The sequence below is a fragment of the Scylla paramamosain genome, chromosome 12 (assembly GCF_035594125.1).
Source record: "Scylla paramamosain isolate STU-SP2022 chromosome 12, ASM3559412v1, whole genome shotgun sequence".
NCBI lineage: Eukaryota > Metazoa > Arthropoda > Malacostraca > Decapoda > Portunidae > Scylla > Scylla paramamosain.
Window position 1 is genome coordinate 22,956,995 of NC_087162.1, and position 12,426 is coordinate 22,969,420.

The 12,426-nt window shown below is 40.8% G+C and overlaps 1 long non-coding RNA gene across 1 annotated transcript in view; it reads left to right on the forward strand.

The window, feature by feature from the left end:
• Positions 1-2,010: 2,010 nt before the first annotated feature.
• Positions 2,011-12,426, forward strand: part of LOC135105449 (uncharacterized) — a 119,266-nt gene continuing 108,850 nt past the window's right edge. Inside the window, exon 1 of the long non-coding RNA XR_010270850.1 lies at positions 2,011-2,144. This is a non-coding gene — a long non-coding RNA (uncharacterized LOC135105449). The remainder of the gene's footprint in view (positions 2,145-12,426) is intronic.

Here is a 12,426-nt window from a genome sequence, read left to right on the forward strand (position 1 = left end):
TGTGGCAAGCCTTGTAAGTACAGTGTGTGTGTATTACCTGACGTACCTTGTGTCCGTTAATGATACTAGGCCTAGGGATTGTGCTACTTTGCCTTAGGTTACTGTTCTTACACACACACACACACACACACACACACCACCACCACCACCAACAACAACAACAGCAACGATAACAACAACAACAACAACACTTCCATGACCCACCGTCCCACCACAGCACCCCCACACGCACCCATTCGTGGCAGAACCTTACCTAGTCACACACACACACACACACACACACACACACACACACACACACACGCAATACACAAGCAGGGAAGAGGAAGAAGAGGTGGGGAGGAGGCTGGGAGGAGCAGATATGGGATGGGAGTGGGAAGACGAGGGGATAAGGTGATACATGTTTGGATAACGTACACACACACACACACACACACACACACACACACACACACACACACACACACACACACACATACACACACACACACACACTCGCACAGCCAAAGTTAAGCCAAGAAATAGATATATAGCCTCCAAAATTACCTGAAGTAACAAGCGAGAAGGCGGCCATCTTTGTTTTCAACTGAGGCTCCGCCCCCCGGCCGCCATGATGTTTTGCCAGAGTCTGGGCCGATTCCAATAATATTTTTATTTCGTAAACTTACATATTGTGGCTTTTTAAGTGAGTTGTTATGGTTTGTAAAAATATTTAGTGATGTTTTGAGTTTTTTCCATAAGTGTGTGAAGGGAAATGTGTTGATATGAGGTCGTTTCAGTGTAAATAAGTGTTGCTTTTTTCGGTTATTTTTTTAAGGTCGCCCTAGAAAAATTTTTATTTCAGCCGCTAGGCAAGATTTTATTGGCTCAAAAAATCGTTTATGGTTATTAAAGTGTGTTATGATCCTGTTGAGTTAGATATGTGGAGTTTTACAGTGATTTATAGGCGTGTGAAAAGTGGAAAAGTTGTCATTTATTAATTTTTTATTTCTTTATTTCAGCTTGTAAGTAGCTTTTGATTGTTTGTAAAAATAATTTTGATTTTTTAAAGAGGTTTGCATTCCTGATAAATCAGATTTGTGGACTTTACAATATTTTTTTATCGTGTTTATGTTCCAACAATTTTTTAATCGGTTCTTTTAAAATATCTTTATTATTAGTCAAGCTGGGAATGGTTTTATATTCCCAATATTAGTTAAACTATTTGACAAATCAGAATATATTAGGCATTCCGGCTTAGCTCCATTTTTGCGAGGGGTCAATTTTGAAATGGATTCGTTAACGTATTTTTGAGTGTGACGTCATCAATGACGTCATCATACTGGGGCCAGGACCGCCCCTTCTTTCCAGTCTCTATCCGTCAGTGTTCGGTGTATGTATGTATGTATGTGTTGTGTGTGTGTGTGTGTGTGTGTGTGTGTGTGTGTGTGTGTGTGTGTGTGTGTGTGTGTGTGTGTGTATTAGATCATCTTCAACCCCCTCCGCCCCACTCCTGCGCCTTCCTGTCTCCTCCCCATCTCTTCTTTCTTTTTTTCCTGCTCGTATATTGTGTGTATGTATGTATGTGCGTGTGAATAGGTAAGGTTCTGCCAGGAATGGGGGCTTGTGGGGGTGGTAGGGTGATGGGGGGTGTTGAAGGTCATGGTGATGTTGTTGTTGTTGTTGGTGGTGGTGGTATATGTGTGTGTGTGTGTGTGTGTGTGTGTCGCATCTGTGTCTTGATTTCCCTATGTTATGTTCTCTTCCCTTCCTCCTCCTCCTCCTCCTCCTCCTCCTGTTGAATATAAGTATATGGAAAGTTATTTTGGAGTGTTAGGCATGTGTTGTTTATTGTTTGCACTGCTTACCTGCGACGTTTGCATTATTACTACTATTTTACCTGTGTTGTTTGCAATAATTCACACAGTTTGCTTGATTTGTTGACCTGCATAGCGTGTGAACAGAGAACCAGCTGTATATCACTACTGTTTACTTGTCTACCTTATTAATTCACCTCTCACCTCTCCCCCCAGCGCCTCCTCCGCCCCCCTGTCAGGTATGGAAGGATTGGGGAAAGGACGCCGTGTCCCTGCAGCTGCCCCTGACTGGCCAGCTGACGTTCCTTGATGTCTCCAGGACCGTGGTGAGGCAGAAGAGGACTCAAGGTAAAACTGTTTGGTGCCTTGTTTACATCTTCATTTGTTCTCATTACTACTTCACTTCTGGTCTCTCTAAAGTTTCTAATTGGGGCAGAGCAAACTTAGAATTGTTCATTGCCTCAAAAACTCAATTCCTCCATTCACCATCTCCACACAGATTTCCAGACAACTATCCCCTCTTCTTCAATGACACTCAACTGTCCCTCTCTTCCACACTGAACATCCTCGGTCTGTCCTTTTACTTATAATCTAAACTGCAAACTTCACATCTCATCTCTTGCTTTACTTATAATCTAAACTGCAAACTTCACATCTCATGTCTTGTGTGACGTTAGGCGTTCTGAGTTGTCTCCTCCAGCTTTTGTCACTCCACACACAGCTGTTAACTCTGTACAGGGGCCTTATCCGTCCATCTGTCTGTCTATCTGTCTGTCTGTCTGTCTGTCTGTCTGTCTGCCTGCCTGTCTGTCTGTGTCTGTCTGTCTGTCTACCAGCCTCTCTCTCTCTCTCTCTCTCTCTCTCTCTCTCTCTCTCTCTCTCTCTCTCTCTCTCTCTCTCTCTCTCTCTCTCTCTCTCTCTCTCTCTCTCTATCTATCTATCTATCTGTCTCTCTCTTATTTATTTATTTATTTATTTTATTATTTATTTATTTAACTTCTCTCCATTTTTCTCCTCCATGGTGTGTGCATATGTCAGCTAGTGGTGTGGTTCGCTTACAGAAAAAGGTCAGAGGTCACAGTGACCCATCTTTGTGTAGGACTGCAACCCCTCACACACCACACAGGTCACACACCCTCAGCTCACAACTCCTCAGGTCACATCCCGTGAGCCTCTCTGCGCCTGGGACTCCAACCCAGGCCTCCCCGGGTTCAAGCTCTGGGTTTGATGAGCCTCTTAAGTGTGTGACCCTTGTTGACCCGGCAGCAAGCAGGCATGGGGTGTGACCTGAGGGGGTATGGCCTGTGTGGTGTGTGAGGGGTCGCGGTCATACGCAAGGATGGGTCACCGTGACCTCTGATCTCTTGCCGTAGGGGAGTGGCTGGCTGGCTGACCACCACATCGCTGTAGCTGAATGTCACACACACACACACACACACACACACACACACACACACACACACACACACACACACATATGATTTCTCTCTGACAAAACATACATACATACACACATTCTCTCTCTCTTAATCCTTTTTCTTTCCATTATTATTATTATTATTATTATTATTATTATTATTATTATTATTATTATTATTATTATTATTATTATCATTATTGTTGTTGCTGTTGTTGTTATTGTTGTTATTATTGTTATTATTATTGTTATTATTTTGCTTTCTTTGCTTGTGTTGGTGTTTGTAGTTGTCAGGACAGGACAGAACCCTGAGGAACACCACTGTTAATAAATTTAGGAGGAGAACAGTGACCATCTACTACAGCAGCAATAGAACGGTCAGAATGGAAACTTGAGATGAAGTTACAGAGAGAAGGATAGAAGCTATAGGAGGGTAGTTTGGAAATCAAAGCTTTGTGCCAGACTATGAAAAGCTTTTGATATATCCAAGGCAACAGCAAAAGTTTCACCAAAATCTCTAAAAGAGGATGAGCAAGACTCAGTAAGGAAAGCCAGAAGATCACCAGTAGAGCGGCCTTGACGGAACCCATACTGGATAGAAGGTTGTGAAGTGATAGATGTTTAAAAATCTTCCTGTTGAAGAGAGATTCAAAAAGTTTGGATAAACAAGAAATTAAAGCAATAGGACGGTAGTTTGAGGTATTAGAACGGTCATCTTTTTTAGGAACAGGCTGAATGTAGGCAAACTTCCAGCAAGAAGGAAAGGTAGATGTTGACAGACAGAGATGAAAGGGTTTGACTAGGCAAGGTGCAAGCACGGAGGCACAGTTTCGGAGAACAACTGGAAGGACCCCATCAGGTCCATAAGCCTTCCGAGGGTTAAGGCCAGCGAGGGCATGGAAAACATCATTGCGAAGAATTTTAATAGGTGGCATGAAGATTCAAGTGCGTGGGCACGAGAGCAGATTAGGTCGTTGCGCACATAAACGCAACATCCAGATTTGTATCGGAAATCAGGTAGAGACTATGTATGTACGTAAGAGCAAAAACCCTAAAAAATACTCCATCTATAATCACAAACTTTAAAAACCAACCCCTTTAAAAGATCAACACCTAATTTTGCAAGACGCTTACGTAACACCAACACCGCCCTACTGGTGTCTTCCATCCCCCGTTCTCTTTGTGCCTCTTTAAATGGGAGACTAATGTAGATTTATTGACGGGGCACACAGTATCCTCCCTCCTCCTCATCATCCTCCCTATCATTTAAATTATCGATGGTACGCAGATGTTTGACCCTGTAATGCGATTGTACGGATTAAATTGGTGTACTGGGCGAGTGGGGGGAGCGGATGGGGTGAGAGGGATGATGGAAGGGGTGGGTTGGGTGGGATGGGGTGTAAAGGGGCGGACAGCTGTAGTCTCGTGATTTTAAATGCTGTGAGTATTTAATTTGTATTGCCTGTTGGTTATTAGTGTGACTTGTTGTTGTTGTTGTTGTTGTTGGCTTGTTCGTACTGTTGTTCTTAACTGTGGTGGTAATTATAGTGACTTTCTCTCTCTCTCTCTCTCTCTCTCTCTCTCTCTCTCTCTCTCTCTCTCGCTTTCTTTCATATATCTCCTCCTTCTCCTCCTCCTCCTCCTCCTTTCGCTTTCCCGAATGTTACATAAATACCCCCTCTCCCCCCTCCTCCTCCTTCTCCTCCTCCTCCTCCTCCTCCTCCTTCTCCTCCTCCTCCTCTTTGTGACCCCAGCTTTAGCATCCTCGTCCCCCTCAACGACAAATACTGCCTTGATTACCCTTCTCTCTCTCTCTCTCTCTCTCTCTCTCTCTCTCTCTCTCTCTCTCTCTCTCTCTCTCTCTCTCTCTCTCTCTCTCTCTCGTATCGTGATTTGTACTCAGTATCTATTTTTGTCTCTCTCTCTCTCTCTCTCTCTCTCTCTCTCTCTCTCTCTCTCTCTCTCTCTCTCTCTCTCTCTCTCTCTCTCTCTCTCTCTCTCTCTCTCTCTCTCTCAGCAATTTCGTTACCTCCTCCTCTCCTTTCCCTTCTTGACATTCCTACTTTGACTCTCACCCTTTTAATTCTTGGTCTCCCCTTCGTTGTCACCTTTTTCCCCTCCTTTCCTACCTATCTCTTACCTTTCAGTACCTTTGTCTCTGTCTCTCTCTCTGTCTCTGCTATGTCTGTTCTTTCACGTCTATTTCCTTCCTACTTTGTATCCTCTGTGTCTCTACTCTCGCTCTGTCATTCTTTCCTTTTTCCTTCTGCTGTTTTCTATGTTTTTTTCTTTTTCTTGTTCTTTCGTCTGTTTACCTACTTGTCTTCTCTTTCTCTATTCTGTCTCTTTTTTTTTTTTTGGTCCCTTGTTTTCTTCTTTTCTTATCTATGTTTTTTCTCTTGTCTCTTTTCATATTTATCTTTTTTCTCTGTACTCTTTTATTTTTTTCCTCTTCTTTCTTTCCTTTTCTATCCTTTCTGTTTCCTCTATACATGTCTGCCCGTCCGTCTTTTCCTTCACTATCCTTGCCCTTTCTTTCTGTTTTCATCTCTTCTCTAAAGTCCGATTTTTCTGTCTTTCATTCCTTTCTCAGTTTTCTGTTTTTTTCTTTCAATCTTTGTTCGTTTTATCTCGTTTTTCTGTTTCTTTCCTTTTTTTTTTCTTTTTCAGTCTTAATTGTCTTTCTTTTCTTTGTCTCTTCCTTCCTTCCTTCCTTCGTTCCTTCCTCTCTTCCTTTCTTTGTTCCTTTCTTCGTTTCTTTCTCCTATTTTCTTATTTTTTCCTTTATGCTTTATGTTATTCTTTTCTCTTTTTCCTCCTTTCCTTTCTTTGCATTTATTTATTCTCTCCTACTCCTTTCCTCCTCTTTCTCCTCTTCTTTTCTTCTTCTTCTTTGTCATCACCATCATTATTATCATCATCATCATCATCATCATCATCATCATCATCATCTTTTTCTTTTTCTTTTTTCTTTCTCCTCCTCCTCCTCCTCCTCCTCCTCTTCGTCCTCCACATCGCCACAGCCACCAGAGGGAAAGCTGCAGTGAGGGAATTATTGATGGAAGGGAATCGTGATAATAATGACTAAAACTGTCAGGAGCTCGTCAAAAAAAGCAGCCAAATTAAATTGTAAACATAGTTACTGCGTTTTTTTAATGACTCGCTCGTGAAAGCATTTTTTTTTATATATATAATTTCGGTGCATGGAGGGAAATATTGATATGAAAAAAAATAAAAGTGTGAAGGAAGAGAGAGAGAGAGAGAGAGAGAGAGAGAGAGAGAGAGAGAGAGAGAGAGAGAGAGAGAGAGAGAGTGTCCGGTGTCTATAAATTGAATAAAAAAGTGTTGGTATTGATTTAAAAAAAATACGAATAAAAAAGTCTATCCGGTTTCTGTAAAATTGAAAAAAAAGGTGTAGAAGTATTGATTTGGAAAAAAATAAAGAATTGATTGGAAAAAAATAGTAATGTCTATTCAGTGGATAAAAAAAATGTAGGTACTGATGAGAAAAATGAAGGTATGAATTGAAAATGAATGAATCTGATTTCTATTAAATAAAAAAAAATAAAAAAAGGTGCATGGAAACATTTGCATCAGAGAAAGATTAAAGTATAATTAAAAAGAAAAAGAAGAAATATATAAACAAATAAATAAATAAATAAATGGATAGAATAAAATAATACAAAATGAATGAAAAAGAAGCCTGTGAAACCAATATATAAAGTATGGGGATTTATATGAAAAACAAAATAAAACAGAATATAGAAATAGAAACTAAAAAAAAGAAAGTGAAAAAAAAATTTGGTGACTAACGTGAAAAAAAACAGAACAAAACAAATATTGATGTGAAAAATGAACGTAGAAACTGAAAAAAAGAAAAAAAAACGAAGAAAAACGAAAAATTTTGCGTCTAAAAATAATAATAATAAAAAAGAAAAAATAGTTATGAAAGATACCGGGTAGGCGAAAAAAAAAGGAAAAGAAAAAGTCTGAAATGAAAATGATATGCGTAAGTGAAATGGAACCAACGCAAAACCTTTATTCATTAATTTGTTTATTTGCATACTTATCTATTCATTAATGCATTCATATATATTTATTTTATTTATTCATTTTTTTATCCCCCGTGACAGTTTTCTCTGTAATTCTTTTTCATAATTGCTAGATAGGCCACAAAAATGATTGAATAACAGTAATAGATAAAAGTAATTGTCACATTTAACTCTTGGACGTATTATTTTATATATGACAAGAGAAGGAAAACCAATAATAAAAAAAAAAAAGAAAAGCTGACTGGAAAAACAAGAATCCATTATATGCTAAAAAAAAAAGTATCTCTTCACATAGTTTAATTTGTTTTCACGAATGGTTATTTTCCTTTATTTTCTGTTTATTGTTTTCCTTTTTCCTCATTTCCGTTTGGGAGGAGAGAAGAAAAATGGTTTAGGTTTAATTATAAGCTAGAAAAAATATACTTGAGCAAAAAAAAAAAAGAAGAGTAAGTTAATCAAAATGTAAAAAAAAAAAGACAGGTAAAATAAAAAAAGAGAGAGAAAAGGGAAAACAAACACAAAAAAAGAGAAAATAGATGAAAAGGGAACGATATACTTAGCAAACTCAATAGCAAACAAAAAATAAAACAGAACACTCAAAAAAAAATAAAATAAAAAAAATCAAAGGGATACTCTGCTAAAAAATAGGAAAAAAAGAAAGGTAAAAAAATAAATAAATGAATAAGACAAATAAAAAGAGAAAGAACAGCAGGTGAAGTAAATCTGAGAGGAAAATGTTGCTTTAGAAAACATCTATTATAAAATAAATGGATGACAGAAGGAATATAAAAAGAAAACTCGACATCGTGAGAAAAGTAAGGCGCGGGAAATTGAGGAAAAAGAATCAAGAAGGAAAAAAAATCATAGAAAAAAAGTTAGAAGAAAAATATAAAATGAAAAATGAAAGTAAATGAGAGAGAGAGAGAGAGAGAGAGAGAGAGAGAGAGAGAGAGAGAGAGAGAGAGAGAGAGAGATAAAAAGGCCCTTGAGTTGACGAATGGAGAAGCGGAAAAGTAATCAGGCAACCTCCTTTTATTACCCCTTCCCTTCCCTTCCCTTCCCTTCCCTTCCCTTCCCTTCCCTTCCCTTCCCTTCCCTTCCCTTCCCTTCTCATTTCTTCTCTTCTCTTCTCTTCTCTTCCCTTCCCTTCCCTTCCCTTCCCTTCCCTTCCCTTCCCTTCCCTTCCCTTCTCTTTTCTTCTCTTCTCTTATCTTCTCTTCCCTTCCCTTCCTTTCCCTTCCCTTCCCTTCCCTTCCCTTCCCTTTCCTTCCCTTCCCTTCTCTTCTTTTCTCTTCTCTTCTCTTCTATCCCCTTCCCTTCCCATCTACGAGTATCTCCTAAACTTTCTTCCCGTCTTGTCTCCCCGCCCAGTCCTATTCTGTCTCTTTCCGTCTCCTTTTCGTCTCTCCCCGTTCTGTCTCTCCCCGTTCTGTCTCTTCCCGCTACTCCCCGTCTCGTCCTCTGCTCTTCTCGCTCTATCTCCCCTGGCGACGAGTACTGCTTAATGAGCTTGTTAATACAGTCTAGGAAAGAGAGAGAGAGAGAGAGAGAGAGAGAGAGAGAGAGAGAGAGAGAGAGAGAGAGAGAGAGAGAGAGAGAGAGAGAGAAACTGGGTCGTTGCGTACTTTTTATAGTGTTTGAAATTGCCTTCTCTCTCTCTCTCTCTCTCTCTCTCTCTCTCTCTCTCTCTCTCTCTCTCTCTCTCTCTCTCTCTCTCTCCACCCGTATACTAATTCTCCCTTTCCATTTGCCTTAAACTCCTCCCTTTCCTCCTCTTTAGTTTTCCCTCACCCTCCACTCGGATCTCTTCCCCTCTTCATAGCCCTCTCCTCCCCTCCTCCTTTTTCCTGCTATTGTTTCCTCACATCCCCTCTCCACTTCCTTCTCCTCCTCCTCCTCCTCCTCCTCCTCCTCCTCCTCCTCCTCCTCCTCCTCTTCTTCTTCCTCTTCCTCTTCCTTTCCTCTCCTTCCCTAATATTTAAGGACATGTTCATCCCAGAATCCCAGAGAGAGAGAGAGAGAGAGAGAGAGAGAGAGAGAGAGAGAGAGAGACTGTGATGTGATAAAAGATGAAATAGTTTCCATATTTTTGCTAACTCTTCCTCCATCTTCTTCCTCCTCTTCCCCTTTCCTCCTCTTTTCCTCCCCTTCTCCTATCCTTCCCACTCTCTTTCTCCATTCTCATTTTTCTCCCCATTCCTTTCCTTTCCCTTTTCCTCCTCCATCCTCATTTCCTCCCTTTTCTTTCCTTTCCAGTCCTCCTTCGGCCCTTTTAACCCTTTCGTCACTTTTAACCCTTTCATTACTTCCTTCTTCCTTCCCTTTCCTTCCTTCCCCTTTCTTTTCCTTCCTCTCTTCCACTTATCTTCTCTTGCATGTCCCTCCTTCCTCTCACCCCTCCCCTCTCCATCCCTTAACCATCACCCCCCCTAAAAAACGACCCCACACTCCAAAAATACCCTCTTCCCCCCCCCCCTCCGCCACAATCCCTTGACCAGTCCTTCCTTCCTCCCCCCACCTCCGTTCTCCCTCCTCCTCTCTCTTCCTCCTCCCCCATTTGTTCTCCTTGTCCTTCTCCTCATTCCTCTCTCCCCCTCCCTCCCTCCTTCCCTGTGTCTAATTAATCACAGAATTGGAGCAAATAATTCCTTGTTGACCTCTTGTTTAAATCATGTTTGAGTGATTTGTGCCTATATTTGACTAGGCGTAAAGGAGGTCGCGTTGAGAGAGAGAGAGAGAGAGAGAGAGAGAGAGAGAGAGAGAGAGAGAGAGAGAGAGAGAGAGAGAGAGAGAGAGAGTCTGTGTTTCATGATTGAATCTACTTTTTATTTATTTTTTTGTTTTATACTTATGTACACTCAATTAATGTGTGTGTGTGTGTGTGTGTGTCGATCAGTCAGTCGCGCAGTGTTGTGAAAATATTTTAGTTTTTTTCTTTTATATATATGTATTTTTTTTCTTTCAGTGTTAGTGAGAGTAATGTTTTGAGCTTATTGGTAGAAAAAAAAAAAAAAAGCACAATATTAATAGCGGCAGTTTCCCGTGTGTGATTTTTCAGGTGAGTCTGTAAGGCAGCAGGTCAGTGTGTCAGATATTTTCAATCAGGTCAGTCAGTCAGTCAGAATAGTTCGTTCTGTCTTGCTTTATTACTTGCCTATGTTTTTTTCTTTCTTTTTCTTCTTTTAATTTTTCCCACAAGTCGTCGTTTCATCTTTATTGTTGTAGTTGTGTCCTCCTCCTCCTCCTCCTCCTCCTCCTCCTCCTCCTCCTCCTCCTCCTCCTCCTCCTCCTCCTTGTCGTATTCGTTCTCGTTCTTCCACCTCATATTTTTCCTCATAATCTTCGCCTACTTCATTTTCCCTCTCCTCCTCCTCCTCCTCCTCCTCCTCCTCCTCCTCCTCCTCCTCTCCTTGACGACCTAATTCTCCTTTCTCATCTGGTTCTCTTATGTCCTAAAGATCGCTATTCGGACCTCCCTCCCTCCCTGCCTCCCTATCTTCTTTCCTCCTTCCTTCCTTCCTTCCTTCCTTCCTCTCTTCTCTTAACCTCTTTCCTTTCCCTTCCTTTAACTTGTTACCCCCACCCCTCCCCTCCCGTCACCACACTCCCACCCCTTCCCCTTCCTCAACCCTTAACGCGCCCTTTCTGGGTTCCCTTCCTTCCCTTCCCATCTCTTTCCTTTTCGTTTTTTTTTTTTTTTTCTTTTAGACAGATTTTTTACGTTATAATGAAGATGATTTTCTGTATAAGATGTTTCCTTTCTGTTTTGGTTAACTTGATGTTCTTCTTTCCTCTTTCTCTCTGTCCCTCTCTATTCTTTCCTCTTATAAATTTTTTCTCCATAGTTTATCTCTTTCTCTCCTACTTCCTCGTTTTCGTTTTCTTCTGTATTTCGTCTTTTCTTAGTTGTCTCTTTCACTTCTCTCTTTTCCTTTCTCTCTTTCGTTTATTTTTTTCTGTGGTTCTTTTCCTTCTTCGCTGCTTCCTGTTTTATTTTCTTCATTTATTATATATTTCATTTCTCTTTCTTCTTTCTTCCTTTTGATTCTCGCTTCTTCACTTATTCCCTTTACCCTCCGTCTGTCTTTTCTTCTTTCCGTCATCTTTCTCATTTCCTTACTTCCTCCGCTATTTCTCCTCTTCGCCATCTCTTCCTTCCTCACCTCTTCAATTTCTCTCGAATCTCTCTCTCTCTTCTCTCCCATTTAACCTTTCTTCACTTCTTTCCTTCATATTCACCTTTCCTTTACTATCCCTTCCTTTCTTCCTCCTTTCTGTCTCTTCCTTTTCTAAGTTACCTCATCCCTTGACTTTCGTTCGCTAGTGAAAATTTGTGCATCCTTTTTAGTAGTGCTTGTTTTACCTTGTTAGGCTGAGTCCTGCTAAACTATACTTTGTTCGCCCCCAGCTTGCAACTAGAGCCTCCAGTCAGCCTTGCAAAAACTGCTGCCTTGCCTGTGTTGTAAGCTTTGAGGCAGTGCGGTTGTAGGGAGCTTGTGTGGAGTTTGCGTGTTAATCTCCAGCGGTGTGGGTTACGAGGGGGTAAGAGTGAACGAGGGAAGAAAGGATTATGGGAAGCAAGCAAGGGAGGAAGGAAAGGAAGGGAGGAAGGAAGTAGGGAGGGAGTAAAGTGGTGGTTAAGGTTTGGGTTAGGTTTGAATAAGGCTTGTTAGGTTGGGTTTAGTTTGGTTTAGTTAGGTTTGGTTAGGTTTAATGAGGTTAGCTTGGATTAGATTAGGTAATGTTAGGTTAGGTTACTTTACGTTATGTTTAGGTAATTTAGGTTAGGTCCTCCTCCTCCTCCTCCTCCTCCTCCTCCTCCTCCACATCATCATTATCATTCAGGCAGTGTTAGATGCATGTTGATGTCCTCTCTCTCATCAATAGTCAGATTAATACTATTCTTTTTCTGATCTTCATTCCCAAGTGAGTGACAGTTGTTGGGTCCTGTGCTGAGCGTCTCACTGTAATTACAACCTTTTTATTACCAGTAAGTACAAAAGATGTGTCACTTATACAGAGTGTCGCGGGAAGAAAGTTATGTATTGTCAGAAATGAAAGATCAAGCCATTCTAAGTCGCAAATATTCTGTGGCCAAATGCTTTTAACGCCGTGGTGTAGAAGTTACAGGACATTTGAATATCAACGAGCGGTGGTGGCA